The sequence below is a fragment of the Schistocerca nitens genome, chromosome 1, assembly GCF_023898315.1.
Source record: "Schistocerca nitens isolate TAMUIC-IGC-003100 chromosome 1, iqSchNite1.1, whole genome shotgun sequence".
Lineage (NCBI taxonomy): Eukaryota > Metazoa > Arthropoda > Insecta > Orthoptera > Acrididae > Schistocerca > Schistocerca nitens.
This window is the reverse complement of record NC_064614.1, coordinates 675,761,206-675,776,191: the sequence shown is the minus strand read 5'-3', so window position 1 is coordinate 675,776,191 and position 14,986 is coordinate 675,761,206. Positions and strand designations below refer to the sequence as shown.

The 14,986-nt window shown below is 40.8% G+C and overlaps 1 protein-coding gene across 1 annotated transcript in view; it reads right to left on the bottom strand.

Moving 5' to 3' along the window:
* LOC126236795 (GTP-binding protein drn-1-like) overlaps positions 1-13,918 on the bottom strand; it is a 342,202-nt gene extending 328,284 nt beyond the window's left edge. The window contains exon 1 of the mRNA XM_049946386.1: positions 13,867-13,918. The gene's annotated coding sequence lies outside the window, so the exon portion shown is untranslated. The remainder of the gene's footprint in view (positions 1-13,866) is intronic.
* Between the last annotated feature and the right edge of the window lie 1,068 nt (positions 13,919-14,986).

Genomic DNA, 14,986 nt, shown 5'->3' with positions numbered 1-14,986 from the left:
GACGAGTCCAACCGGAACATAGGGCCACTGCCATATCCGAAGGCATAACAAACCTGTATGTTGCACTGTTTGACGTACCAGACAAATGGAGACCCACAATGAGGCCCCTTTTAAGCTTCAGGTGTTGATAACGCTGCCTCATGTCTGAAACGAGTACGCGGCATCTCCGTGTCCTTCACAGTGACCACTCAACATATGACGCTGTTCGCGCCCCTAATATACACCATGAGGCTTGAAAACAACACGAACATCACCAATACACGCTGGTTGATTTTCCCTGTCACAGAGAATTGAATCTTTAATCATTTCCACATCCTGCCGATGGTGTGTACGTGTAACATATGACGATGTTTTCTGGGTGCTTCACAATTTTTTTTATCAAGCAGTGTATTTTAGTACTTCAGTATTCAATATGACCAAGCAAAAGGCGATAAAGAAACTACCAAACTATATTTTATGCCGGCCGTCGTGACCGAGCAATTCTAGGCGCTTCAGTCCGGAACCGCGCGACTGCTACAGTCGCAGGTTCGAATTCAGCCTCGGGCATGGATGTGTGTGATGTCCTTAGGTTAGTTAGGTTTAAGTAGTTCTAAGTTCTAGGGGACTGATGACCTCAGATGTTAAGTCCCATAGTGCTCAGAGCCATTTGAACCATATTTGAAGGTTTTATATTTGAGATGACACGACGTGAGAGAGGAAGAAAGGAGAGTTGAAACTGCCTCCTTTCAACGTTATTTGTATAGAATAATTCTAGCACATTGTTTTCTTGTTTGGTATTTGAAAAGCATTGACAGCGTGTAATATAAGTCATAATTTTGACGAGCTCATGAAACATGGTTCCCGTTCGAAAGTGCAACGTTCTGCTGCAAATAACAATTAAAAAAAAGTACAATCTGTCGATATCCACACATTATTCAGAATAAAATGTTAAATCACAAAAATAAATTTATGTTTTTGGTTTTTTGTGTCTTTTATTTTAGAATGCAAGACCACAATTCAAAAAATATATATACATCGATGTTACTGAAATCTCCCAGAAGTATGCCCTTGGAATAATGGAACGAGAAGGAACTGTGTGAAAAATCAGATGTGAGGAAATTACGTAGTTGAAAGGAAAATTAATACAGCGGAATTATCGCATATCATATACATAGGGAACGACGTCATTTGTTTCATAAAGAAATATTAGGGACAGTTTTGTTGACAGAAAAGGGTCAGCATTTTCACTGACACACAACATTTGCTAAGAAATTAATTTCGTAAAGTTCTGTACTTCTCTAAAACCTGGTCCGCATAGTGTCGGCGTGTAGTTATGGCGTGGAACACGTATGAGCTTCACAAAATATTTACAGAAACGCGTAAATCCCATCAGCAGTTCACCAGTGATAGGACACATCGGTTCCGCATTGGACGGCACGAAATCATTAACGCTTTCTGCGCGAACTAACCGATACTGTTTACACTGGGCAACTGTCTGTGACGTCACAGGCGCACCTAACCGCACGACCAGTGTTTGTCGAAACTGGTGGCGTGTTTGTTAACGACTGGATTCGCTGAGGACCCTGCTGGTTAAGGCAGACTACAGCGGTATCGCCCACTCGCCGTTCCTCGTGCAAGTAACCAATAGTGACAGGTTAGAATGCAGAAACGTTAGTGCAGGCATGCTTGTCTCTTGTTCAACACGAACTCTGAAAAGAATAAAAGGATGGAAATTCAGGGAACCAGTGATAAAATGTTGTTTCGAGAGCTGTTTGAAGAAAGGTATGGAAAGATGTGTTTATAAAACCAAACACCGCGCAGCAGCGTACTCATCTTTTCGTTTCATCTCTTACGGCAGCTCGCCCTTTGCACCCCTTTAAGCTTTATTTTCTCAAGGCAAACGCAGTTTAAAAAGGCGTTTTTCCCTAAAAACAGCTAGATAGGCTAAATAAAGAAAAATACTGTGTATATAATTATGGAAACGTTGGTACCAGGCACTAAACTCCTGCCGGAGGTAAAAGTGAATGCGGACAAAAGTGCTGCAAAAAGAAAAGGAGAATACATCGTTTTAACATAAAGATAAACGTTGGTTGTATCTATGTCTTTTTAGTTATTCCAGCGATATATCTATATCCATGGTGATGTGAAATTTTACTGCCTACTGCAACTGCAAGCATTTAAAATGTACAAATATTGCGAAAATTACTATGTCGTGCACAAATTCTCATGAACAGAGTCTTTCGTAACGTTTAATAACGAGGAACTTTCCTGCATTATGTCAAAATCTCTCTGCTATACAGCGAAACTGACTGCGGGTACACTAACAAAGACGTCTTTCTGAAATGTGGCCGAATTACTCCTCTGGCATGTCCGCAAGTAGTAATGGGCCAATTTTTCTATTTTAATTTGCTCGCCAGTTACTGCCCAAGAAGTGACCCAAAGCACACGTCAAGTATCATATTTGTTTCAATCGTCCGCCGTTTTATTATTTTATCAAATTAAAAAAACTGTACTATTAATACGTGCACAATATCCTATAGATTAAGAGGTTTTTTTTTTTTACTTCAGATAAGACTGAAGCTATAGGATTTCAGTCATGAGCACTCGTCATTTTACACAGAGAAACTTCAGCTTCTCGCATGTGGGGACTTAAAGATGGCTGAATTTCTTTAAAAATCATAAAATGTGCCAAAATCAGTGAATGATGTGGAAAAAGATTTACGGTGATTACTTTATTAGTTAAAAAATTGTAAAAATTGCTTATAATATACGGAAGTGAGGAGAATAAAACCTTATTAGAAGTGACAGAGAGGAGACGCGAAGTTTATGAGAGTGTGAGTTTCACAGGAATGCCCAACTCTAAGAATGAAATCGAACTTCACGAAGTTTTACTAAAAATCTGAAACAAGTCAGGAAACAAATATGAATCGGATCAGCAACCTGACCTATCACACGTAGTCGGAGGTTCGAGTCCTCCCTCGGGCATGGGTGTGTGTGTTGTCCTTAGCGTAAGTTAGTTTAAGTTAGATTAAGTAGTGCGTAAACCTAGGGACCGATGCCAGATTTTCTTTGGCTATGAGTGTGCAAGGTACTGGCAATGGATGGATTACTATTGCTTTTGTACGTACTTCTGATGCTAAAAGGAGTTCTCTGGATTCCTTTGCTACGAGAGATGTTATCGCCTGGAAGACATTCAACATTATTCATCAGTCCAACAAGTCGTATGGAGGAAGTTATCTATCAAGTGATGAACCTTTACTTTCCTTACCACAAATTTCCAAATTTTATCACACGTACAACAGACCACGTTGTTCTCAAAGATCAACAGATGTAGGAGATATTTCGGATCTACTCGTACCATAAGGGAGTACTAAAGGGCTATAATAAAATGAATGTATACGATCTGCTGGAAACGTCGGCAAGTCCAAAAGGTCTTTTGCAGACGTTTCTGTAATGTATTGGAAGAAGAAATAGGGAAGATTTTCACAAAGTGGATGTTTGGTGCAGGGACTATCAGTTGACTCGAAACGTAAATGAAAGTCATTTATTGTGTGTATACAGGCGAATAGATTTGTTGAAGTTCGATTGCAGTAGCGTTGATAAATTACTAGCAATAGTAGTAATTGTAAAAGACCTAGGAGTAAGAGCTCTTAACGATAAGAAATTGGAATGGCCAGATAAGAATAGTTCCCAGAGAAGCAGACACTAGCCTGAAATTCATTGGGAGAGTACAACACCCTTGTTTCATCGAACATTAGTCATTGGTCTGGGAGGTGGTTTAATAAAAGAGACAGAGAAGATCCAACAAAGGGCTGCGCGTTTGGTCCTGGATTAATGCCGGTGCGCTATGGAGATGTCCGATAAACTCCAACGAGAAACACTAGAAGACAGCCATTCTACACCAGTGTTAAATTCCCAAGAGCGTACGTTCCATGAAGAGCTGAGCAGCGCTTGCCACGCCCGGGTTCCCGGGTTCGATTCCCGGCGGGGTCACGGATTTTCTCTGCCTCGTGATGGCTGGGTGTTGTGTGCTGTCCTTAGGTTAGTTAGGTTTAAGTAGTTCTAAGTTCTAGGGGACTGATGACCATAGATGTTAAGTCCCATAGTGCTCAGAGCCATTTGAACCATTTTTGAGCTGAGCAGCATTTTATTTCCTTCCAAATATGTCTCGCGAAATTACTTCAAAAATGGTTCATATGGCTCTGAGCACTATGGGACTTAACTTCTGAGGTCATCAGTCCCCTAGAACGTAGAACTACTTAAACCTAACTAATCTAAGGACATCACAAACATCCATGCCCGAGGCAGGATTCGAACCTGCGACCGTAGCGGCCGCGCGGTTCCAGACTGTAGCGCCTAGAACCGCTCGTCGTGAAATTACTTCGTCGAGTATTTCAGTGACATCGGAACTCATCCGGAAACAAACATACCGACACTCGTTCTTCCCAAGCACAATTCGCGTCAGGATCTGGAAGTACGGAAATGGAACCACGGTCACCCTTAACGTAAGGTGGTTTTCAGAATATGGATGTAGATGCAGCTGTATAGTAATTTCACCAACATTTCCCGCAGGACAATAACGGTAAGATTCTCTCTTTTGTTCTTAACGCAGCACCTGACAATGCAACTGCACGAATGATGTTGGCACGTCTGTATTTTATAAATAATCTTCTCTCTAATTTAACAGTTCGTCTCATTGTACTTACTTCTCCAAACAATGATGTAACGCCAGAGAAAAGAATAATGGAAGAAAGGTTACAGGCTGACTGAACTGTATTTATTAGGAAATATAGTGCGTACTAGGGTGCAAAAAATTGATATACAAATACAGCTACTATTTGCACTTATTACCGAACTGTGGTACGCAAGGCAACATATGCATCCAGAGTATTTCCCGACCTAAAGAAATTCGTTACTTGAACTGGATAGAACATACCACGTGGTTTCAGTAAAAGTGCAGCTGCTCATAGAGGTGCAGTATGGGTTATAATTATCATATTGCAGGGTAACTTGTAGATATGCTAATGAGTAAATGCGGAACAGAAAAAAAAATAGTTCAATTTTGGCCATCAGGTGCAAATCTGGCGCTGTTAATGCACGAAAGACGTGTAGAAATGTTATTTCAAATTGCGGGCAACCGCAGCCAAATTTTCATATTTTGAATGAAATTATCCGCACTGCAGTAAAATACTTTTTATTAAAAGTCAAACCGGTTTCTCGTTAATTTGAAGACGCACACTCAGCTGATCTCTATAAAATTAATCAGAAATTTTTTTCAAAGCATTCTTAACAATGGTCTGAAGAATAAAGCAATAGTGAAAAAAAAGGAAGTATTTATTTCAGTAGTTTAAGAGTACTCACAGCGATCATTTTTAACAAGTTATAGCGGAAAGGTAAATGCCATTCACGTGAAGTTGTAAACAAACAACGAGCCCTAAACGGCTATCTATAATTAAAAATGAAGGAGATAGCAGAACCTATTAAATTGAAAACTGGATGAGAAGCAAATAGGCCGAACAACTCTGTACACTAGTTAAGCACCTAGACGATTTCAGTGTATGAAGGCGATAAACGAGAAGAGACCTGCCGTGCCACGAGTAGGCGCGTGATTGAGCGGCAGCATACAAGGCAGTACTTACCGCTCTGCAATGCAGAAGATGCTTAGAAGCGACGGGAGAAGAACCGTCGCTATACAAAGCGTGAAGGGTGGAGGCGGCTGTGCATGCGGTGAACTACGAAAATAAATTATTTATCCTTATTGATTTAGTACGAGTAACCTGTGGATGCGTCTTCAATTGATGTGACACTGCTCGTGACGTTTAATAAAAAGCATTTTACAGCCAGTGCAGGTCGTTTCACTCAAAATGTATACAAATATTTCCATGTATAATGGATTATGAACAAGGTCAAACAAGTGAGAATCCGTAATGTTTATTTTATTATTAACCACTTCAAACACAATTTGTTAATTTGGTCACCGAAGGCGTGGACGTGATGCTACATCCGTAAAACGACGTCAACAACAGTCACTCACAACAGAATCTGAGTAACGTGTTCTTCTATACTGGCCTGCAGATCAGTAAGAGAATGAACGTGTTCTTGGTATCTGCGTTCTGTTAGTTGTTGCTATCATCAACGTTAAATTGGTCATCAGTAAAATCACGTGACCGAAATATGGAGATGCCTATCTTCAACATAATTATTTGTATCTATTCAACTCTATTCACTGAAAGTAGGAATCATGTGCTGTACAAGGCCTCCAAAACGCGTGGACTTCACGGTACACCTAACAGCACTTCAGGGCTTATTTTCTTCGTGGAAGAACGGACCCGAGAATAAAGGTGCCTCTAAATCCTCACCATACAGTCATATGCATAACACATGTTTTAATAGTACCCCAAATTCGGCAGTTTTGTGTATTCACTGTGACCTGTCGGTAAAATGTGCATCGTCACTCCATAGAATATTGCCCAGCCTCGTTTCATCAACTTCTATCCGTGCTGGGAACCGAAGAGCAAATTCAGGACGTTGCTGAGGATCATAGGGTTTCAGTTGCAGCGTCGTCTGGGTACTGTACGGTTTCCGGTCTAACATACACCATACTGGTCACCAAGCGATGGACAATTTTCGAGACGCTGCACCAGCACTAGACCTCCCCAGGGAATGTGCGGCATGATCAGACACAGAACAGCAACATCAGTAGCTTCCACCGGCACAGGACGCCTTCTTCTTCCAGGTGTCAAACCGGGCTCACCCGTGTTTTAGAATTTCATTATCATCTTCGTTAATTAATTAATGACATCGGACCTCTCCAGATATTTCAGTCGGAGATACTCTCTCACTACTGCACTGTAAATGTTGTCGTTCGCACAAAATAGGTTCACTAACATCGCACGGTCTCTCTCTTCGATAGCCGTACTGTTCAGCCACGTTATGGCTTGTCACATGACAGCATTGGTGGCATACCGTCATACAATGTACCTGTTGCCTAAATTATACCTAATTATTTTCCTTTGTCACAGGTTCCACATTAGCGTATCTATCCAGATTCACTGCCATACGACATTTGCAGCCCACACAGGATCTCAGTTAGTGTCTACTCTTTAATTACTATCACCAGCTACTAAGCGTTAATCAGCAACGAAATGCGGGTCGAAAACAAAGGAAGACTAAAATATCTTTTTTTCCCTGAAGCCACTGGGTAGACTTTTGATGTAACTTACTGCAGCCGCAGAGTAACAAGCGGATCTACTGAAAATTCAAGTCCTAGAGACGAACCCCTCCTCTTAGTGATGGACATTGCTATTATTTTTCCTGTTTTTTTCTCAGATTTCCGTTTGAGAGATTGCATTTTATAACTTCACATTATTTTCTGGTTCTGCGGCTGCATATAATACAGAACAAAATAACATCGATGGATGAAAATACAGAATATCAAAAGAGTGAAAAAATACGAACAGGGAAATGAAAAAACTTAATGATAGTCATGTTTTTAAAGCATGTCTGATCGATGCAACAATGCGCTGCTATGAGTTAAAAGTTACCTGTAGATACTATGAGTGAGTCTCAACACGCTATCACACTGAAGTAAAGTATTACTTGATAAGCGTGCTTCAATGTATTCTCATTTCATCACTCCTCTATGAGGAAGCAACTGATGACCATGTTGCTAATTAGAAAACTTTCTCTCTCTCTCTCTCTCTCCCCACCCTCTCTCCCCTCAGAAAATATCCCGACTAGGACTTAACTTCCTGTTCTGGATATCAACGTGGTCAATTCGCCAACTACAAAAACCATTCGTCAACTCATTATTGTTGTTTAGAAAAGTACATTAAACTTTATTTAGTCGCGACACAAATAGTCTGGAAGGTGTATAACGTAAACGCTCTTCAACCTTTAGAAATTTCTAAAGTAAAAGACATATGGTAGATTAATTTATTAACAAAATAAATGCAATCTTTTTCGTATAGAAACAGGTTTGCATAGACTTGGAAACGTATTCCTCGTGGAAGATGTTACTTGCGTTAAAAGTCCTTCGAGGCGTGCTACTGCTACACCGTATTAAAAATACGCTAAAAACATTGCAATTCTGTTTATGCTAAAATACTGTTTGTTATAAACCCTCTATCATTATTGTTGCTTTGAGAACCGTCAAGGTAAAATCCAACAATACCATAAATTCACCTGACATAAATATTCACTCGACGGAAGTTATTAAATTCGAATAGTTAATCACATTTTATAGTTTCATTGGAAGCGTTCTTGATTCTTACACTCGTATTGGATATCACTGCATTCGGATTCACACATAATTATGATGAATCCATCTTTCAATAGGGACTAGTGATCATACTTCAACTGTTGCCATATGTTCTATCGTCGACTTTTTACTGTAACGTGCAACAAAAATATCGTCTGAAGGTATATTTGTCGTTTAATATTTCTCCTGGAACCGAGCACTAATTCTTTTCACTAGAAGCACTTGAACGGCGAAAAATAGGCATTTGAGTACATCGTGTGAAATTTAGTTGATAGGAAATCTTCCTATGACAATTTTAAAGTATAAGCTTTGAAACTGCTCTTATCATTAACAGATGAAAGTAAGTTATAATATACGCATCTGAGTGTAGTTTCGAGTATGAAAATTTGTGTACGGTAATAACGCTCCACTGTGAGTATTCATAATTCATTCACGCACAGTCGTCTTAACTGTCAAGCCACTCGTGGGCATAAAGTGGCTGAGCCTATTACTTTTGGTTTGTAGCTCCAGGAGGCTACTTAAAAAGAAGTGTGACGCAAATTATTCAGATTTCCGATAGGTATGTTTACGCCATGTTAACGGTACCCGGAAGTCGTTGCAATTATGTAGGATACTTGTAACGTATTCTGCTTCCTCCCTTTATGCCTGTAGATTATCTGCATCTATGTGGCAGTTAACCACTGCAATTTATCTTTCGCCAGACTCGTTTCACGATAATTTAGTGAGACACTTTTAGTGGCCTGAAATTAAAGGAAGAGATCTGACAGAAAACAAACCGCACTTACTCAGTTCAGTACAGGCAGACAGAATCTAAAAGGCTTTCGTATTGGTAAAAACTTAAGTTTAGTGAAATTCTATTTTCAGGCATTGCAAAACCATACATACAGACTGTTACGGTATACGTGCTGATATTGCGATCATTGGTACTTTGATATGAACCAATTTCCGGTTGTAAGTTGTTCTTTCTTTAACAGTCCACCCGCAAGTACATCACTTAATTTACTACCTGACTTCTCTATACGGTCGTAACTGCAGCGATAAGTGGACTACACCTGTCGGTATAGACTTTCCTTTGCCTAATAATATCCACACTTGAATAGCTATCCTGCTGTCCAGGGGGAAATCGACTTTAATAGCTTGCTTGCGACACGAGTAGTAACCAACCTAAAAACATACACCGGTAATATCTATAAGTATTAGTCTGCAGTGAAGTAAATACTTACTTATTGTTGCTCAACATACTGTCCACAGTCATGGCTAGAAATATCTGTAGTTATATCCCTAACACACTAAATCGTCAAATTGGAGAGTGCAAACGAAATTTACACGTTTTATTGCTGAGAGCAGTGAAATAAACTATTACTTAACTAAAGATTCATACACTACGGATTTGTTGACCATGTAATAGGTTTTTTTACTCAGAATGACAGTTGTACTGAAGTGTAATTAATATTCTATTCATTCAGTAAACATCAAGAAGTCTTTCTCGTGTTACCCCAATCTGTTCACCAGAAATACGATTTAATTGAGAGACTTTTGCGTGTATGCGGAGTAGAGATTAAGTCACCATGAACTTTCGTCACACAATTCTGGGCAACAGTGGATATTCAGACATGAAACAACCGGATCGTCACTGTACTCTGCGGATGTCAGATGTTTTTTAATAAACGAGCAGTGCACTTCGATACGGGTAAGCGACAACTTGATTCAGGAGCGACTGTAAGAATGATATCATTGGAGGTATTTGTAATTTACCTTAAACCTGTATGCTTAAAAGACAATCATAGGAGTTTACTATTGTGTTACAGAGAGCAGCCAGAAGATTCGCAGGAATTAAATACTGTCGAGAATAAGTAAGACTGGATACAGTAATTATTGATCACTGGCTATCAAACACACCAAGAATGCCAAGAGTCGTATCTCCTTGTGGCCATCTAATAATACTACTTGTATACGAAGGAGATGATGTATGAATGTGATCTACTGTTGAGAATGTTAGATTGGTTTCCCATCTGCTATGGAACAAAGAGCTGTGGCAGACAACAAGTTATGACTTGAATGGAGTGCTGTGGAAATGTTCATTTTAACTGTATGTCATTGCATAGGTATAATTCCATAATCGACTGAGTTACGACTCTGAAATTATCACAGTGGAACCCAGGACGTATAGAAAAACAACTTTCTACCTTTCTAGTAGTTGAGTAAAATTGTTATACCACAGTAAACTACTTTTGGAGAAAGAACCTATTTTCAAAGAAATAACTTCAGTATGAAGTGTTGTGGTTGTTGGTGCTTTAAAGGAACATGTATAGTTATTTAAAATATTGGGCTGACAATCTTTAGTGATGTTGGAGATATCCATATTAAGTGTTCTATCCTTCCTTGGCTAAAGTTGTTGTACAGGACAAGCATATAGAGTGACGTAGTTTCTGTTTTAGATTATCAGTGTACTCCATTTCATTTCACTTTTACACAATAAATAGCCACAAGTTAATAAACGCTAGTAGATTTCTCTGCTCAAATAATGTAAGGAGTGAAGGAATTCTATAAGCATATTGTCTATGATTTATACGGTGCGCAACATGTACCATATAAACGTTGCGAGAACTACGGTCGGTGATGAGTAGGGAATTCATTGTAGGCAGGGGGAAACATGTGCCCACCAAAATGGTCTATCTTATAGCACACTTTGTCCTTACGACACAATGCAACTAACCAGTTCTTTGCGAATTACATGTCAATAGATGATAATTTGCTATTTTCAGGACATATTCAGGTTGTTAGGTAGACAACAATTCCGACTGAAGTCCATGAACTGACATAGAAACGAGAAATTCCACAGTTCAATAGTAAACGTGTAAACCAATTTGTTCCAAAATATTGGCTGTACGATTTATTAACAAAGTAAGATATATGGAGAGATTTACACTATTCATGGGCCACATTACCGATTTGCTGTCTATCCTTCAACTGACGAACACATTCCGTTCTTGTGCTACAACCACGGTTTGAGGTTGGCGTACTTACTAATGTAGTTAGCTGGTTATAAGTAACAATACATCACTGGATACATGGAGAAGACGAATATTTTGTTCATGTAGCACCGAAATGGAACGATCCAACACATTCTATCAACACCGATAAGTGTTTTTGAGCGGACTCTCTACACATATTGTGTAAAACAATTAATTCAGTTGCATTTTATTTTTAAGAAAAAATTCTTTCCTCTTCTAACCAAAATTATTTTCCAAATGTTGAAAAACGTTAGAGATCAATCAAAAGCAGAGTACATTTTGACAGGAATACTGACCACACTTGCGCGGTGCTGCGGATTCACTTGTAGCTAGTAACAATAGTTCATACCTACTGTTGTACGAGTCACGTTTATTATATCAAATGCAAAACATACGGTTACAGTGATCTTTGTAGCACTCAGCGACAATACACAGGAGTCTATATGCCTCGCGGAAGCTACTTCTAATGCAATCCCACAACCAAACGAACCTGTTTTAGTAAGAGGTTTGTTGCAGAAATTGTTAACTGCAAAAGAATGACGCAGTGTGTCGCCGCTCACGGCGTACTGCATACGCGCTTAGCGGCGGGCGCCTGAGAAGCAGGCAGCCCGCGCTACAGCCGCGACTACCTGTTGTCTGAGACACAGATAGGTGCCGGCACACGCTCACACCTGGCGGAGTCAAGACGGCGACGCGATTGCCTGCCTCTGCCACAGACGGTATCGCTTTCCGCTTAGGCAGTGCCGTCCCTCTTCAGTATTGGCTTCACATTTAAAACAACGAAATGGTAATCTAGCACTGTAATGCAATACCTAACTGAACGTTGCAGATTCCAACACAGAGCCGTACGGCAACAAGGAAACGCCTGTTACTATTCGTGGCAACTTTAATTTCTCGCGGTTTCCACTTATATAAAAAACACAAAGTTTCAGTAATCGTAAACGAACATTTATGAATGAGTTGTGTAAGTTACGGACTGTGCGGCTGGTCCCGGTGGAGGTTCGAGTCCTCCCTGAGGCATGGGTGTCTGTGTTTGTCCTTAGGATAGGTTAAGTAATGTGTAAGCTTAGGGACTGATTACCTTAGCTGTTAAGTCCCATAAGATTTCACACACATTTGAACATTTGAACAAGTTGTGTAAGTTACAGTTAAGTACTTCATGCCAAATGCCTGGATTCTTTCAATGGATGTTTCCTTACTTTCTGCGACGTAGATAAACAGGTGTGTGATTTAGCTTTAATTTTAATTCAGTAGGTGTTGTTAAGACAGGAGGTCAACAATTATATACGACTCTTTTTTCATAAATAAAAAAGGAAATTGTATAATAAGTATTTCAATTATGTTGTGACGTGCAGGAAGTATTTGGTGTATATTTCTCAGTGAAAAGGTATATGATTTCAGTGTTTATTTGCTTCGTATCGAATGAATTGTGTGCACATTTCTTGTCGTAATGTATCATAAATATACGAACGGAGCAGTCCAACATTCAATTAGGCTCATTAGTAACAGGTGGCTGTATTACTTAGAAACTAATTGTACTTTTCAAGCGAAGTGTAATACAAACAGGTTGCTGTTGAAGAAAAAAAGGCTTACTTCAGCATTATAATGTAGTCATGAGGAAAGAAATTTCGCACAACTGTCATTTGCTGTGGCAACGGGTATCACAATTTTAATCACCGTATATAACAGCCCTGTAAAAATATGACACCTTTGAACTTAGCAATATAGTGTCCTAATACTGCTTTACTTCATGATCTCGAATTTCTCATAGTAGTTCTGAGTACAAAAAGGAAATAGCAATCTTATGACGCCAGATGTTTATAAGTTTTCCGTGGGGTACAGTACTTGTGTCGGAATGGATTAAAATATGTTAGATTCTTCATAGTTAGAAAATTCGCAACTGGTTAGAATTTTACGATGGAAAACAAAAACAGCGACCTATAAAAGTCTAATGGATAATTTATTTAGTATTAACTAATTTAGGATAAATTTAACGAACAATACCCTTTCTACCATCGTTTTACCTTATATGAATACTTCGCTAAGCTCTTGAGTGTTTGCTCATTCTCAAGCACACAACGGATGTGAACAGATCATCCACTGAAGTAGTATGAAACAGAAATGATAGAGCATGCGTAGTTGTGAATGGAATAGGAACAGGTATCCATCGACGACCACCACATTCGTAAATGTACACACCATGTAATTACTCTTTAATACGCTCACAGGAAGGATAGGTCACTAAACCATTCTGCACTTGAGAATAAGCGCACGCTAAAACCTGCCTAGTAGTGCTTCAGAAAGTACTCTTTTAAACTAATACGTTGCTAGGAACGACATATTTTAATGATAAACACAAAACAAATTTATTGGTGTTCTTGAACCTTGCCATACATTTTTATTCGTTCATGATAACAGCAGAAAAAAATTTATATTGGCACATAATAGCATGCTCCGCAGATCTTTAAACCTACGCAATCCGTAAATTCGAAATGTGAGCAACGTTTCAAATACTCTTCAGCGGTTCATCTCGGAGGCAGTGCTGTGAAGTGCTGTACCTCAAGGATTTGCCTGGAGCCTCGACTGCGGCCTGAGCGTGCAGCGGCGGCCTACCTGATGGAGAGAGGGGAGGCTCCGCTGGATCCCGCGCGGACGCCGTGATCGCTCTGCCTGCCTCGGCTGCCCCTGCGTGCACGCTACGCGGGTCGCAGCTGGCGCCGCGCGCTCTGCGCATGCGCGCTGGCCGGCTCCGCTGCGCCTGCCATTCATGCCCGGCCGCCTGGCTCCGGGTCGCCGCCTTCCCACGCGTTGCAGCCTTGCCTACCCGGTACCTCCTCAGCGTTGCCGGCGGACTTGCCACACACGTCTGCTGTATTCATAACAGCACCGAGAATGTTCCACTCGCATCTCTGTGTGATCACCTGCCGACCGAGATCTTGTGTTACGCATGTGGAGGACTGGTTATACACTCCTGGAAATTGAAATAAGAACACCGTGAATTCATTGTCCCAGGAAGGGGAAACTTTATTGACACATTCCTGGGGTCAGATACATCACATGATCACACTGACAGAACCACAGGCACATAGACACAGGCAACAGAGCATGCACAATGTCGGCACTAGTACAGTGTATATCCACCTTTCGCAGCAATGCAGGCTGCTATTCTCCCATGGAGACGATCGTAGAGATGCTGGATGTAGTCCTGTGGAACGGCTTGCCATGCCATTTCCACCTGGCGCCTCAGTTGGACCAGCGTTCGTGCTGGACGTGCAGACCGCGTGAGACGACGCTTCATCCAGTCCCAAACATGCTCAATGGGGGACAGATCCGGAGATATTGCTGGCCAGGGTAGTTGACTTACACCTTCTAGAGCACGTTGGGTGTCACGGGATACATGCGGACGTGCATTGTCCTGTTGGAACAGCAAGTTCCCTTGCCGGTCTAGGAATGGTAGAACGATGGGTTCGATGACGGTTTGGATGTACCGTGCACTATTCAGTGTCCCCTCGACGATCACCAGTGGTGTACGGCCAGTGTAGGAGATCGCTCCCCACACCATGATGCCGGGTGTTGGCCCTGTGTGCCTCGGTCGTATGCAGTCCTGATTGTGGCGCTCACCTGCACGGCGCCAAACACGCATACAACCATCATTGGCACCAAGGCAGAAGCGACTCTCATCGCTGAAGACGACACGTCTCCATTCGTCCCTCCATTCACGCCTGTCGCGACA